This window comes from Amblyraja radiata, chromosome 1, assembly GCF_010909765.2.
Source record: "Amblyraja radiata isolate CabotCenter1 chromosome 1, sAmbRad1.1.pri, whole genome shotgun sequence".
NCBI classification, from domain to species: domain Eukaryota; kingdom Metazoa; phylum Chordata; class Chondrichthyes; order Rajiformes; family Rajidae; genus Amblyraja; species Amblyraja radiata.
Genome location: NC_045956.1, coordinates 173,189,556 through 173,205,969, shown reverse-complemented (window position 1 = coordinate 173,205,969; position 16,414 = coordinate 173,189,556). Strand labels below are relative to the sequence as shown.

Genomic DNA, 16,414 nt, shown 5'->3' with positions numbered 1-16,414 from the left:
GTCGTAGTTTGTCGTAGGTTGGAGCCGGTGCTGACCGGTCAATTTCATTGGCTCATTGGGGGAAAAACCATAAGCAATAGTTTTCAGAACCAAGGATAACCGACCTATAATGTTAAATGTCCGCCGAGCTTCAAAGCCGTGTATCTCTAACTTTTCAAAAGTTGTCTCCACTCCTTCTCTCCCCTTCTCCCCCCCCCCCCTTTCTCCCACTCTCTTTTAAAGGACTTACGTGACCCGTCCCGTACACTGTGCTTTCACCGTCTTAATTACAGCGCCAACCTTCCTGTTCATCGCAGTGTGTGGCTGTATAACATTGGCTTTGCACCGTGTGAATTTCACTCAGACAGCGCCACCCCCGCTTGCCCAGTCCTCTGCCTGCATAACGGGCTGGTGAAGGAAGCGATGTGTGTGTGTGTGTGTGTTTGTGTGTGTGTGTGTGTGTGTGTGTGTGTGTGTGTGTGTGTGTGTGTGTGTGGCTGTGTGTGTGTGTGTGTGTGTCTGTGTGTGTGTGTGTGTGTGAGTGTGTGAGTGTGTGTGTGTGTGTGTGTGTGTGTGTGTGTGTGTGTGTGTGTGTGTGTGTGTGTGTGTGTGTGTGTGTGTGTGTGTGTGTGTGTGTGTGTGTGTGTGTGTGCGTGCGTTCCACTCTGACAGTCGCCGTTCAAGTCGTCGGATTTTCAGGCGACTGCTAGCGATTTGACAGTCACCGGCAGTCGCCTGAAAAACCGTCTAAGCATAACCATAACCATAATATAACCATAAGCATAACCATAACAATCAGATTAGTTATGGGCTTATTAAATTGTGGATTAAGCATGAGGGGTTTCTGATACTAGTTAGAAAATTTGTATGATCATTTATTTCAGTTTTTCACATTATGGCTTGATTGTATTTATGTGTAGTATTATCTGATGTAAATCTGATGGGGTAGCATTCAAAACAAAGTTTTTCACTGCACCATTATTATTGTACACATGACTATAATATACAAATCTAAACTAAACTACTTGTTGCTGCTCATTTTTTAATTAAACCAGTTGAATCATTAGATATGTGAACCATAACCCAATACTGTATGTGGGATAAATAGGGTTTTGGTATCAAAAACGAGTGGAGAAACAAAGAACTACAGATGCTGGTTTATACAGATAAGGACACAAAGTGCTGGAGTAACTCAGTGGGTCAGTGGATATCAGTCAAAAACAAGTGGATATAGATAGAAGGAGAGAGGATGGAGTTGAAAGGGGATTGGAAGTGAAATTTATTTACAAACAATAAACCTGAAGCTGAATCAATGTTCAAATCTGCACCTTGCAGATGTCAAGCAGGGGAGAACTAATGCCAAAGATAAACAAAAAATGCTGGATTAACTCAGGCTGGACAGGCAGCATGTCTGGAGAGAAGGAATGCCTTTGATTCAGAGATGCTCAGTACCTCAGCGGGCCAGGCTGAGTTACTCCAGCAATTTGTGTCTATCTTCGGTTTAATCCAGCATCTGCAGTTCCTTCCTGCACATTTCGTCTGCAGTTCCTTCCTCCACGGGAACTAATACCAAGCAGGAGCAGTCATCCACACAAGTTCTGGACTAATTCTGCAGTCTAATTCTGGACTCTACGTGAAAAATAATTTTCACACTTCTTAAACTGACTCATAGGATATTTCCCAGATATGCAAAGGAGATGCGTAAATGTATTTACTTGGAGTTGCTGTACTTCATGGAACCGGATAGATTATTGCCCCATTGTTATTGGGAGATTACTGGGAGATTTATAGTGCTTCTTAGAGGATGTGGGAGATCTGGGAATCTGCTGTTGGCCCCAGAGACAACTCAATTTTTTTTGCTCAGGATTCAATCATCTTGAGGCCGCATTTAGAGTATTGTGATAAGTTCTGAGCACAGGAAAGATGTCATCAAGCTGGAAAGGGCACAGAGAAGATTCACGAAGATGTTGCCAGGACCAGAGGGTCAGAGCTATAGGGAGAGGTTAAGCACGCTTGGACTCTATTCTTTGGAGTGCAGGAGGATGAGGGGTGATCTTATAGAGGTGTATAAAATAATGAGAAGAATAGATCGGGTAGATGCACAGAGTTTCTAGCCCAGAGTAGGGGAATCAAGAACCTGAGAACATAGAGTTAATGTAAAGGGGGAAAAATGTAATAGGAATTTGGAGGGGTAACTTTTTCACACAAAGGGTGGTGGGTGGATGAAACAAGCTGCCGGAGGAGGTAGTTGAGGCAGGTACTATCACAATGTTTAAGAAACAATTAGACAGGTACATGGATAGGATCCACCCATTTGGATGGATATGGGCCAAATGTAGGCAGGTGGGACTAGATGGGGCATGTTGGCCAGTCTGTGCAAGTTGGGCTGAAGGGCCTGTTTCCACACTGTGTCACTCTATGGCTCTATGACTATGATTCTTATCTTCAGCCTCTTGTGCCCCCAAAAAGAAATTTAGCTCAAAATGTACTGTATGGGATTAATTTAAAGGTGTCTACATTCATCCCTTTATTAATACGGGCAGGTGATCTGTTAAATGCACGTTGCATTGACATAAACAGATGTTCCACATGTGTACCTCATGTCACAGAGATAATCTGAATAGAAAGATACAAAAAGCTGGAGTAACACAGTGGAGTAACGCTCTGGCAAAACGGAATAAGTGGTGTTTTGGGTCGAGACCCACCTATTCTTTTTCTCCAGAGATGCTGCCTGACCTGACCAGCTTTTTGTGTCTATCTTCTGATTAAACCAGCATCTGCAGTTCCTCACTACACAGCTAATGTAAATAGATAGTCGGTCTGGCAACTTGTAAACTCCCTTCATCTGCCAGAGGCTGTATGTGGTTCACTACAGATTAGATCAATCATTAATTGATTATAGTCATACAGTGTTGAAACAGGCCCTTCTGCTCAACTTGCCCACACCGACCAACATGTCACATCTGCACTAGTCCCATCTGCCTGCTTCTGGCCCATATCCCTCCAAACCTGTCCTATCCATGTACATATCTAACTGTTTCTTAAACCTTGGGATAGTCCCTTCCTCAACGACCTCCTCTGGCAGCTTGTTCCTTAAGGGCGTCCCACCAGCATGCGATTGCATGCGTCTAGCGTGACCAGACGTGGTCGCTTGAGGCGTACGGCAGCGCGGGGCCGGTCCCACTTCGAACCGTGGAGGCGTATGGAGTTGTGCAGGGCAACTTTGGTCGCGCTAGACACATGCAATCGCATGCAGGTGGGACAGGCCCTTTACACCCACCACCCTTTGTGTGAAAAAAAGTTACCCTTAGATTCCTATTAAATCTTTCCCCCTCACCATGAAGCTAAGTCCACTGGTCCTCGATTCCCCTACTCTGGGTAAGAGACTCTGTGCATCCACCTGATTGTGGCGCAACAATTTCAAGACACTTTTAAACGAGATGAGTCTCACCGCAACAAAAAAAAAACGAAAAATAAAATATTTTAAAATTGCATCACACAGACCAAACATCCACCATCTGCAAAAGGGAGAGATACATAGACAGGTGTGTAGCGATGAACTGCAGATGCAGGTTTAAACCAAAGACATAGGACACAGGACACTCAGCAGGACACAAGAGGGAATATTGATAGGCACATTTTGTTCCATCTCTGGCCTTTGTTCCAACCATTTGCCAATCAAAAATGCCTCTCCGCTGTCCAGCTATTGCCTGCCATGTTTTATCCTGCCTCTCCTCTCTTCCAGCATTTTTTACCCCCCCCCCATGCTAAGATAGAATGTTCATGTTACAGGAGCAGAATTAGGCCATTCAGCCCATCAAGTCTACTCTGCCATTCGATAATGTCCGACCTATTGTTCCCTCTCCATCCCATTCTCCTGCCTTCTTCCCATAACCCCTGACACATTTACTAATCAAGAATTTATCTATCTCCGCCTTAAAAATATCCATTGACTTGGCCTCCACAGCCATCTGTGGCAATGATTCACCAGCCTCTGACTGACGAAATTCCTCTTCATCTCCTTTCTAAACGAACGTCCTTTTAATCTGAGGCTATGACCTCTGGACCTAGACTTTCCCACTAGTGGAAACATCCTCTCCACATCCAATCTCTCCAGGCCTTTCATGTAGTCTTCAGAGGAAAAAGGTGGGAGGAATACTAGTTGATAGTTCAAGATATCTATATACTTGCAATGAAAACAATTATCCGTGAAAAGTCTTATCCCTTCAACATTTGGTTCTTTAGAAATTCCTTCGAGACCTTGACTAACCTTTCAGTTTATCCGTGAAAATGACGGAATTAGAGTAGACTTAATGGTATTTTGTTTCATGAAGTTAGTGAATAAAGCAATTTAGCGGGAGGGGACGATTGTCAGAAATAAATAGTTCAGGTAAACAATGATATGCAGATATAAAGTAGGCACAAGGAATTGCAGATGTTGAAATCTCGAACAAAAAAACACAAAGCTCTGGAGTAATTCAGCAGGTCTGGCGGCATCTCTGGAGGTCATGGACAGGTGACCTGGAATGGGTCGACTGGGCTTGTATTCACTGGAATTTAGAAGGATGAGAGGGTGTCTTATAAAATTCTTAAAGGATTGGACAGACTAGATGCAGGAAAAATGTTCCCCATGTTGGGGTAGTCCAGAACCAGGGGTTACAGTTTAAGAATAAGGGGTAGGCCATTTAGGACTGAGATGAGGAAACAAATTTTCACCCAGAGAGTTGTGAATCTTTGGAATTCTTTGCCACAGAAGGCAGTGGAGGCCAATTCACTGGATGTATTCAAGAGAGAATTAGATTTAGCTCTTAGTGCTAATGGAATCGATATGGGGAAAAAGCAGGAACGGGGTACTGATTTTAGATGATCAGCCATGATCATCTTGAATAGCAGTGCAGGCTCAAAGGGGCAAATGGCTGACTCCTGCACCTATTTTTCCATGTTTCTATGTTTTTATGTGATGTTTCGGGTGGGGACCCTTCTTCAGAAGAACCCAGACTGGGTCTGAAGATAGGATAACATCGCTATCTATGTCCTCCAAAGCTGCTACCTGACCCGTTGACTTCCTCCAGCACTCAGTGTTCTATGCAAATACAAAGATAAGCTTGTCAATAATTTGTTCAGCGGTGCTACATGAACCTTTATTTCACCTAATCCACTTTAAGTGATAATCGATCATTCCCCGGAAAGTGTCATTCTCTCTTTCTCAGAGGTCTCACCTGTGTTCTCTGAATAGGTCAATATCACAATTCCAAATTACATTTTGGAGGCTTGTTCTGACAACCTCACCAAAGCTGTATTTGATTACCAATGATGCGAGATCACTTCTCCAAACATGGTCAGTAAACAAAGCTTCTTGCGATTGCTTACGAACTGATGATTCCTGTCTGCTCAGCATGAAACTCAGCTAAAACCTTCTCTTGAAGAAGTCGGTATTGACAATCTATGACTGCACATGATGCTGTCGGGCTTGCATGGCAACCATTGCAATGATTGTGGAGTTTTTGCACTTTCTCATCATTAGTTTTAGTTTAGTTTAGAGATACAGTGCAGAAACAGGCCCATTATGGCCACCGAGTCGGCACCGACCAGCGATCCCCGCACACTTGCACTCGTCCTACACACACTAGGTAGGGACAATTTTACATTTATACCAAGCTAATTAAGCTACAAACCTGTACGTCTTTGGAGGGAGGAACCCAAAGATCTTGGAGAAAACCCACCGGTCATGGGGAGAACATATAAACTCTGTACAGACAGCGCCCGTTGTCAGGATTGAACCCGGGTCTCTGGGGCTGAAAGGCAGCAACTCTACCGCTATGCCACTGTGTCATCTACTGGTCAGATTCTGTCTGTACTGGTCTGTACACTGGTCAGATTCTGCCCATCCATTCAACGTTTGTTCTTAGCTTCCTTTCAACATTAGATCTTACTTGACCTTGTCTATTGCTTCAGTTGTTGTTCCTGGAACGTCTTCATTGACCGCATTTAATTTTTCACCGTAGAGAAAGCAACATATAAGCATAGGGCGGCACAGTAGCGCAGTGATAGAGGATAACATAGAACTAGCATGAATGGTCAGTGTGGACACGGTGGGCCGGAGGGCCTGTTTCCGTGGTATGCCTCGAAACTAAACTAAAATTAAAGTCATCTTCAAGTCCTGATGGGAGACGCAAAATGCTGGATTAACTCAGCGGGACAGGCAGCATCTCCGGAGAGAATGAGTGGGTGACGTTTCAGGTGGAGACCCTTCTTCAGACCCGAAACATCACCCACTCCTTCTCTCCTGAGATGCTGCCTGTCTCGCTGAATTACTCCAGCATTTTGTGTCTATCTTCAGTGTAAACCAGCATCTGCAGTTCCTTCCTGCACTAATCCTCAAGGCCTCGTGTCTCTGAATTCTTCCAGTCTAGCTTCAAAGTGTCCCACCTAGTCCCTATTAAAGTTGGCCACAACGTTGAACAGTTTTTCACAACAATAGGTCGCTGCACATACTGTCACTGCATTGTGTCGTACACGCTCCCTTTAAACTAATGCCTTTGAAGGGTCATTAGAATAGCTTTTCATTTTAATGATGCTTTGTATTAATATGTGTGAGAAGGAACTGCAGATGCTGGTTTACACCGATGATAAGACACAAAATGCTGGAGTAACTCAGCGGGACAGGCAGCATCTCTGGAGAGAAGGAATGGGTCATATTTTGGGTTAAGACCCTTCTTCAGACTGACGTTTCGGATCGAGACCCTTCTTCAGACTGTTCTGAAGAGGGTCTCGACCAGAAACATCACCCATTCTTTATATTGATATGTCTGGCTGAACTTGCTTCAGTGAGAGAGTGTTATTGACTCATTCTCAAACAATCTGTTGTAGTGTCTATTCACATGTCATTGTGGTTGTTGTCAATCAACACCTATACCTGAAAATCTATCTGTTTGCTGTTGCTGCTGCTAACAACACAGATACGTCACAACCCCAGATCCTCATTGTCTGAATGAACTTCCAAACTATGATATCCTCCATTCTGCTGTCAATTTGAATTGCTACTGAAATTGGTTTTGTTGCTTGTCTTAGTCCTGGATCAGTGAGTTGCTGATACATGTCCTTTTACAACTGAACATAAAGTTCCTTTTCACTGGTAAGTCTGTGACAAATGATGGATATTGCAATACACCCCAGAGTTACAAAGCAACAGTTGTAATGCACTGAGATAAGCCCTTCAGACCACTACACCCATGCTGAGCCTTTTACCCAACAACGTTAATCCCAATTGTCTACATTAAGTCCAGAGGAGCAGGCACAGTGGGGCACTGGTATAGTTGCTGCCTCACAGTACCAGAGACCCGGGTTCGATTCTGACCAAAGGTACTGTCAGTGTTGAACTTTCTCCCTGTGATCACGTGGGTTTTCTCTGGGTGCATGACCATGCTATATGTCTTTATCACCACTCTGTGCTTGGTTTGGCTCAGCCAACAAGCATGTCCTCCAGAGGCTGTAGTGAATCGGCCGATCAGCTGAGAAGGTTATTGGCTGTAACCTTCCCTCCATTGATGAACTGTACACTGCAAGGGCCAGGAAGCAAGCGGGCAAGATCATCTCTGACCCTCTCATCCTAGCCACAAACTCTTTGAATCACTTCCCTCTGGAAGGCGACTCCGGACTGTCAAAGCTGCCACAGCCAGACATTAAAACAGATTGTTTTCCACGAGTAGTAGTTCTATTCAATAACCAAAAATCTGTAGCCTCCTTTTGCTCTGGTATTTTATTTAATTCACGTTTAATCAATAATGTTTTACTATTAATGTTTAATGTTTTATGTGTCATTCCGAACTGTCACTGTATGCCATGTTGTCACTTGCGGGTGGAGCACCAATGCAAATTCCTTGTATGTGAATACTTGGCCAATAAACTTATTAATTCATTCATCATTGATTTGTGTTGCCACTTTTCGGGAACGATGGACTCAAACCCCAAAGTCTCTCTGTTTATCAACATTATTTAACACGCTACTATTTACTGTGTATGTTCTATTCTTCTTTGACTTTCCAAAAGGCATCACCTTGCACTTGTAGAGATTAAGTTCCTTCTGCAAACGCTTCACCCAAATTTCCACCTGATTAGTATTCTGCTGTAGTCTTAAACTATCATCCTCGCTATTCATAACACCACAAATGTTCGATAGCAAGTGACTGAATTATCATAAGATCACTGACCATAAGATCATGAGTGATAGGAGTAGAATTGGGCCATTTGGCCCACCAAGTTTACTCCATCATTCAAGTCATGGCTCATCTATCTCTCCCTCCTAACCCCATTCTCCTGCCTTCTCCCAATAACCTCTGACCCGTACTAATCAAGAATCTATCAATCTCTTTCTTAAATATATCCACTAATTTTGCCTTCACAGCCTTCGGTGGCAAAGAATTCCACAGATTCACCACCTTCTGACTAAAGAAATTCCTCCTCATCTCCTTTCTAAAATAAGTCTAATTCTGAGGCTATGACCTTCTAGACTCTCTGACTGGTGGCAAGATCCTCTCCACATCCAATCTATCCAATCCTTTCACTATTCTGTATTTTTCAATTAGCCTCCCCCTCATTCTTCTAAATTCCAGTGAATACAGGCCCAGTGCCGTCAAACACTCATCATATGTTATCTCACTCATTCCTGGGATCATTCATGTAAACCTCCTCAGGACCCTCTCCAGAGCCAGCGCATTCTTCCTCAGATATGGTGCCCGGCTAATGCAAAAAAATTCCACAGATTCGCCACCCTCCGACTAAAGAAAATTTCCTCCTTAATTTTCAAGCTTAAGTTCAACTTTGTGTTTATTGTCACATGCACCAATATTTGAGTTACCTTACAGCCATACTAAGTGAAAAGCAACAAGATACAAAGTCACATAAAATAGAGTTTAACATAAGCATCCACCACAGTGGAATCAACATTCCTCACTGTAATGGAAGGCAATAAAGTTCAGTCATCTTCCTCCTTTGTTCACCCATGGTCGAAGCTGTTGAACACTCTGCACTTGCCGATTTTCAAGCCCTCACGTCAGGATGATCGAAACTCCGGCGTCGGGACGGATCGAAGAGCTCCCGAGTCGGCCACTTCTTACCGGAGACCATGACTCCACGGTGTTAAATTGATAGATTATTGATTAGTATGGGTGTCAGAGTTATGGGGAGAAGGCAGGAGACTGGGGTTAGGAGGAAGAGAAAGAATGGCCATGATTTAATGGTAGAGTCAACTGGATAGGCCAAAAGGCCTAATTCTGCTCCTATCACATGAACTGATGAAGTAACCCTTGCATCGCATCTCTCTCAGTCCCTCCCCACCCTAGTTGCTGTACTAGTTTCACCATCATCCTGTTGAGCTTCACTGTTTGCATAACTCATTTTCACCATGCCCAAAGCCAATAATGGACCACTGTGGCTCCATCTTTCCTTGATCATCATTACATTTTACATTCATTCATTCATTCATTCATTCATTCATTCATTCATTCATTCATTCATTCATTCATTCATTCAGTCATTCATTCATTCATTCATTCATTCACTCATTCATTCTCATTCATTTGTTCTATATCTCTCTATATCAGTCTATATCTCTCGTTTCCCTTTCCCCAGACCTGTAATCTGAAGAATGGTCTCAACCCGAAGCAACACCTATCCCTTTTCTCCAGAGCTGCTACCTGACCTGCTGAGTTACTCCAGCATTTTGAGTCTATCTTCTTTCCTGTTCCATGTAACCGCACGCAAATTTATTGTGTCCGATACAATCTAAAAAGGCAATGCTGGGATAAATCCTTCAATGAAACAATGCACTGACTAATTGTTCATTCTGCCTCTGGCTTTTTATCTCTAACATGTAGTTAAACCTACAACCAATTCTAATAGCTTTGGATTTAAGTGATCTTGCAGTTTCTGCAAAGTATCTTTAAACAAGGGAGCTTCGGCCTTGTGTGATACCGAATGTTTCTGGTGCAATCTTCGTCTCCTGGGTTTCTGGTTCAATCTCAAGAGTCAAGAGTCAAGAGTGTTTTATTGTCATATATCCCAGATACAAATATGAAATTCTTGCTTACAGTTTTTCACACAATGGCGGTGGGACATTACAAAGATGAGCAGAAAGCCAGAGGATAGGGTAACTTTTAAAGAGCAACAGAAGATAACTAAAAAGGCAATACGGGGAGAAAAGATGAGTACGAAGGTAAGCTACCCAAGAATATAAAGGAGGACAGTAAAAGCTATGTGAAGAGGAAAAAAATAGTTAAGACAAATGTGGGTCCCTTGAAGACAGAAACAGGTGGATTTATTATGGGGAACAAGGAAATGGACAGATGAGTTGAACTTGGTACTTTGTTTCTGTCTTCACTAAGGAAGACACAAACAATCTCCCAGATGTACTAGTGGCCAGAGGATCCGGTGACGAAGGAACTGAAGGAAATTCACATTAGTCAGGAAATGGTGTTGGGTAGACTGATGGGACTGAAGGCTGATAAATCCCCATGGCCTGATGGTTTGCATCCCAGGGTACTCAAGGAGGTGGCTCTAGAAGTCGTGGGTGCATTGGTGATAATTTTCCAATGTTCTATAGATTCTGGATCAGTTCCTGTGGATTGGAGGGTAGCTAATGTTATCCTACTTTTCAAGAAAGGATGGAGAGAGAAACCAAGGAATTATAGACCAGTTAGCCTGACACAGAATCATACACTCACAGACACACACACACAAACGCACACACAGTCTTATACACAGATTCACACACACACAGAATCACACACTCACATACACACACACACAGACTCACACACACACACACACACACACACATACACACACACACACACACACACACACACATACACACTCACACACACACTCATCACCAATAATAAAATGCCAAGTAACTTCAGAACGTGGTAAACATACAGTGTCTAAACCGAATGATTCAAATATTTAAAGCCTCCTCTACAGCTGCTGCTAAAGCAAAAACGTGTTTTAAATAACATTCATCACTCAACATAGCAGTAAGCTCTCTTGAATTATTCAACGGGGTCTTTATTCTGGGCCTTCTGCACTCATCGCCATCTTGCCACTGACCGGAAATGATGCACTCAACGCCATCTTGCCACTAACCGGAAATGACGCAATCAGCGCCATCTCTCCACTAAGCAGAAGTCACGGAATGAGCGCCAATTTTGCATTAAACACAGTTCTGATCTAATAAAATGTTTATTCACGCTTTTTCCATCTGAAAACTGTTGCAAACATTTTAGAAGCAAGACAAACACGTTTTGTTAACATTTTAGAAGCAATACACTTTCTGCAAACATTTTAGAACCAAGAAATACACTTTCTGCAAACATTTTAGAAACAAGAAATGCAATTCACTTTAGAACAACTTCCTCCATCTTGCAGAGACTGAGTGAGGCACAACACTTCCAGGTTTTAAAGTCCCTCCCCCATCTCACCAGCAGGGGCAGCAGAGAGAATGTCAACATTTTTTAAACATTAATAACTTTTATTTTTCATCGATGGGAAAAATCCTCTTGTCCTGAGCAGCTGAGAAGGACTTACTCAAAGATGGCCAAAAATCACCGTAAGTGACAGCGTTTTTTCTAAAATCATGAAACAGAAAAACAGGAAGTGGTCAAGATCTTACTTTTAGTAATATATATATGGTAGCTGTAGGGAAGCTGCTCCTGAAACTCCCAAAGGAATTGAAGATTTTACACTTGCATATACACACACACACACATAAACCAATGCCCCCAAGTCTATGTATTTCAGAGCTTATTTGAGGTTGTAGTGTTTAATAGTCTGATAGCTGTAGGGAAGAAGGTGTTCCTGAACCTCCCAAAGGAATTGAAGATTTTACACTTGTGTCTTATGCAAAACATGTTTTTTCACTGTAACTCATGATATATAACAATAATAAACCAATACCAATATGAGGAAGGTGCTGAATAGTCCTTTTTTTTAATGAAGGGGACACAAGATATTGCAGATGCTGGATTTTCGAGCAAAACATGCTGGGCTAACTCAATGGGTCAGGCAACATCTGTGGAGGGACAGTAGATGTCAATTCAGGTCAAGGCATTACCTCAGTCTGATTCTAGAAGGTGGGAGAGATCAGGAAAAGCCAAGGCTGGGATGGGACAAAGCCTGGCAAACAGTTGTCATTCTTCTGATTAACTCATTTCCAATCTGCTTTTGGGGAAAGAGTTCCAAGATTTGTTCCCAGTGACTATGAAGAATTGGTGATATATTTGAAAGTCAGGACTTGAGTAATAGAGTGATACAGTGTGAAATGTGTCCCTTCAGCCCTACTTGCCCGCACCAACCAACATGTCCCATCTACACTAGTCCCACCTGCAGGTTGGCAGGTTGAGCTGAATGTCTGGTCAGAGGTGACCACTCCTAGAATGTTAGTGGTTAGGGAATTGAGATCCACGATGAAATCTAATGTCCAGGCTGTGTGATTAGACCCTTTTTCATTGGAAATGATTTGTCTGGTGTTTTACTGGCATAAATATTATTTGCCCTCTATCAGTTTAGTTTAGTTTAGAGATGCAGCACGGTAACAGACCTAAATTTGAAGGCCATAAGTTCCAGGAGCAGAAATAGGCCATTCAGTCCATTAGTCTACTCTGCAATTCAATTATGGCTGATCTATCTTTCCCCCTTAACCACATTCTCCTGTCTTCTCCCCATAATCCATGACACCTGTACTATCTTTGTATGGTTTGTTATCATCTTCCCCTAGCTAACAACGATCTCTTCTATATTGTCCTTGAACTTCTTCCACTTTGGTCTCGTTTTCACACCTTACCCTTCCATATCTCTGTGTCTCCCTCTCCCCTGACTCTCAGTCTGAAGAATTTCAGACAAGTTCAGTAAAAGTATCACTATAAGCACTTAGATACATATTAGATAAGCATCTCTGATACAGTACCAGTGTACAGCAGTAGTACACAGAGACAGTATACACAGTGGCCAGTTTGGCGCCATTTTCAAGTTCCAGTTGTTGTAAATGCAGGGATGTCGACCTAACCATGAAGTCCTGGCAGTGTTGCAGGATTGGTCTGGCCAAACGTGGCTGTTGGTGCCCTCCTGCGCCACCACATTTAAAATACACTAAGCAGGTACATGAATGGATATGGGCCAAACATGGACAAATGGGGATTTGCTTCGATGGGGCAGCATGAACGAGTCGGGCCGAAGGGCCTGTTGCCGTGGTGTATGACTGACTCTAGGATGTCACCCGGCCACATGAACAATTTCTCATGTCTCTATATCGTGACCAATTTAATTACTACACATGTTTGCCTGGTTCACCTTTGTTCATAATCCTTCTAAATAATGAACGGATGACTGATTGCATTATAGCTACAGCAGAGAGAGGCTACTTTAATGGAGCAGGGTCTTTACACATCATCTCACTTCCGCAGCATCTTCTTAGGTAATTACCAAACTAGAGGTCCTTAATGTTGTTATACTCAAGCACCCATATGACATGCATTTAGGCTTCACGGTTGCTTAACTAAGAATGTGCCAAACTGCCCACAAAATTACAATTTTACAACTATAAATAACCCAAAATAAAAGATGAAGAGCAGTTTCTAACCTACAAACCTGTACGTCTTTGGAGTGTGGGAGGAAACTGAGGGCCTCAGAGAAAACCCACGGAAGTCACGGGGAGAACGTAAAAACTCCGTACAGATAAGCATCTGTAGTCAGGATCGAACCCGGGCCTTTGACGCTGTAGGACAGTAGCTCTCCGCTGCGCCACCGTGTCGCCCCTCGTGAGTATAGAGTGAGTATAGCAGGGGGCTGAGCACAAAGCCTTGAGGTGCTCCCGTACTGATGGTTATTGAGGAAGATGTGTTGCTGCCAAATTGAACAGACTACGGTCAGTTGATATATAGAGTATCAATGACTGCCCCCTCATCCTGGAAGTAAACGCTGAAAATAAGTCAGAGTCTCATGAGTATTTGGGACCGTCTTTCTTAAAAGACACATTGGAAACAGAATTTTTGGATACTTTTAAGGCGGATTTTCATTTAGAGATGCAGCACGGAAACGGGCCCTTCGGCCCAACAGGTCAGCATCAACCAGCCATCCCCGCATATTCACATTATCTGACACACACTAGGGACAATTTCAACATTTATACCAAGCCAATTAACCTGGCCAAGCCAATATTCCCCCAAGATGGCGCCGTGTGCGGCAGCTCGCCAGCAGCTCGTGTATTTCTTTGGACATTTTGTTGTTTTCAGCGTGTCTGAATGTATGTCTCCCTGTGAGTCTTATGTGGCGTGTGCTGGAGGGGAACAGGGGAAACCGTTCCCAATCACTTACCTCGACGGAGATTAATATTTTCTCTGTGTTGCATTTTTTCGCAGCCTAACAACTGGATTGGTGCGGTCTTTCCAACCGGAGACGGGCCCAGAGCCCAGAGCTTCAGCAGCGGGCGCAGCGTGGACTTTAACGTCGTGGAGCTGCGATCCTTAGCCGGTGATCGCCAGTGTTGGAGCTCCAACCGCGGGGGGCCTGCTGATGTTACCATCGTGGAGATCGGTCTCTGGAGCGTCTAGCCGCGGGCGCTGTGCGGACTTTAACATCGCGGAGCTGCCTGCGATTCTTTGCCGAGGAACGCCAGAAGAAGTGCTCCGACCACGGGGCCTGTGGTCTTGGCATCATGAAGCCACGGTCTCCAGTAGGAAACGGCCAATTCAGAAAGTCCACGCTGTGGAGCGTTCCGATCCGTCCCGACGTCGGAGTTTCGATCACCCCGGCGGGAGGGCCTGCACATCTGGCCGTCCGCAGAGGGTTCACGGCCCCGAACACGGGTGAACGGAGGAGGAAGGCTGACTGAACCTTTGTGCCTTCCACCACAGCGGTAATATGTATCGTGTTCTTTCTCTCTTGCTAGGGGAGGACTGCTCATCCGCCTAGTTTACTTACGAGTGAAAGTGCATCATGATGAATGGCTAACACAGCACCAGGACATCATGAAGCAGATGGCACCACTCAACCCAGAGTTGGAGTGAACGCCATAGATAGATAGAATTTTACTTCGGAGTCACGTGAGTGACTACGTGAATAAACCCCGCCAGGACGCATGCGTGTCCAGGGAACTGCAAATCACTAAATGTTCCCAGTGTCAACCAATGTATTTGGAAACATGTCGGAGCATCAATCAGAGCCAGGGACTTGAAATTACAAAACGTTCTGAAAGTCCTAACAGCGGGAATTACGGCTTTCGCCCGCACATTAAACGAACAAGACATGACACAAGATCACCAGGATGCACTGGCTTTATTTTGCAACTCCCAATACGAGTTAAATAGTATTAGGAAGAGTGCCATCCAACCGGCTTTAGACCCCAAATTTGCAGGCCTGTGCAAACCTGGAACCTCCAAACCACCAATATTACTATTTGGAGGTGACTTATCCAAACAGGTAAAAGAACTTGATGAAGAGGCTAAAACCCTGGGGCTCATTAAAGCAACGTCCAAAAACTACTTCGGCCAGAAACAGCACCCCTACGCACCCACCAGTCGGCCAAGACAAACTGGTGAAAGCTCGAAGACCAGGAACACTCAACATCGGTCTTTTTTAGGCCATGGCCCAGACCGGCTTTCCTGGGAAAATGCGCAAACCCTCAACACCGACCCAACTACAGACCCAGACACCGGCGCCTCAACGTCCACGGAGGATGCCGAAAAAGTAACAAACCTACCACTGGTAACCATGGAGGTAGGTGGGTCTGGTTCCTTACGAATTGAAGGGAGCATGGAGGTTGGTGGGAGATTACACTTCTATCTGGACGCATGGAATAAGTTAACTACCGACACTTATATTTTAGGCAATATATTCATTTCAAGATGGAAACCTTTGTTACTGCTAAGCAATTGATTTCCAAAGGTTACTACATGACAAGCATCGATTTAAAAGATGCTTACTATACAGTACCCATAAGAGGTGACCACAGATGTTATTTAAAATTCAACTGGATGGGTCAGCTAATGGCAGTACAGGGCACTACCTAATGAGCTAACATCAGCCCCCAGGCTGTTCACTAAAATTTTGAAACCAGCCTTAGCGTTTCTGCGGAAACAAAAACACATGGTAATGGCATATCTAGATGACATACTTATTGTGGGCAAAACTTTCGAATTGGCTAAACAAACGGTAACAGCCACAAAACAATTATTTGAAAAACTGGGGTTTATCATCCATCCAGTTAAATCTAAATTAACAACTTCAACCACAATGGATTATCTGGGGTTCACCATTAACTTAGTTCACATGTCAGTGACTTTGCCGAAAGAAAAGGTTACAGCCTTAATAGAGGCTTGCAGCAAAATCATTGACATCACTAAACCATCCATCAGACTGGTAGCAAGAATAATTGGCAAAATAG

At 43.7% G+C, this 16,414-nt stretch overlaps 1 long non-coding RNA gene across 1 annotated transcript; it reads right to left on the bottom strand.

Moving 5' to 3' along the window:
• Positions 1 to 2,951: 2,951 nt before the first annotated feature.
• On the bottom strand, positions 2,952 to 15,058 carry LOC116977059. The gene is made up of 3 exons (XR_004413110.1): positions 14,953 to 15,058; positions 10,958 to 10,959; positions 2,952 to 2,967 (listed from the first exon to the last, which is right to left on the bottom strand). It is a non-coding gene; the product is annotated as an uncharacterized LOC116977059 (long non-coding RNA).
• Between the last annotated feature and the right edge of the window lie 1,356 nt (positions 15,059 to 16,414).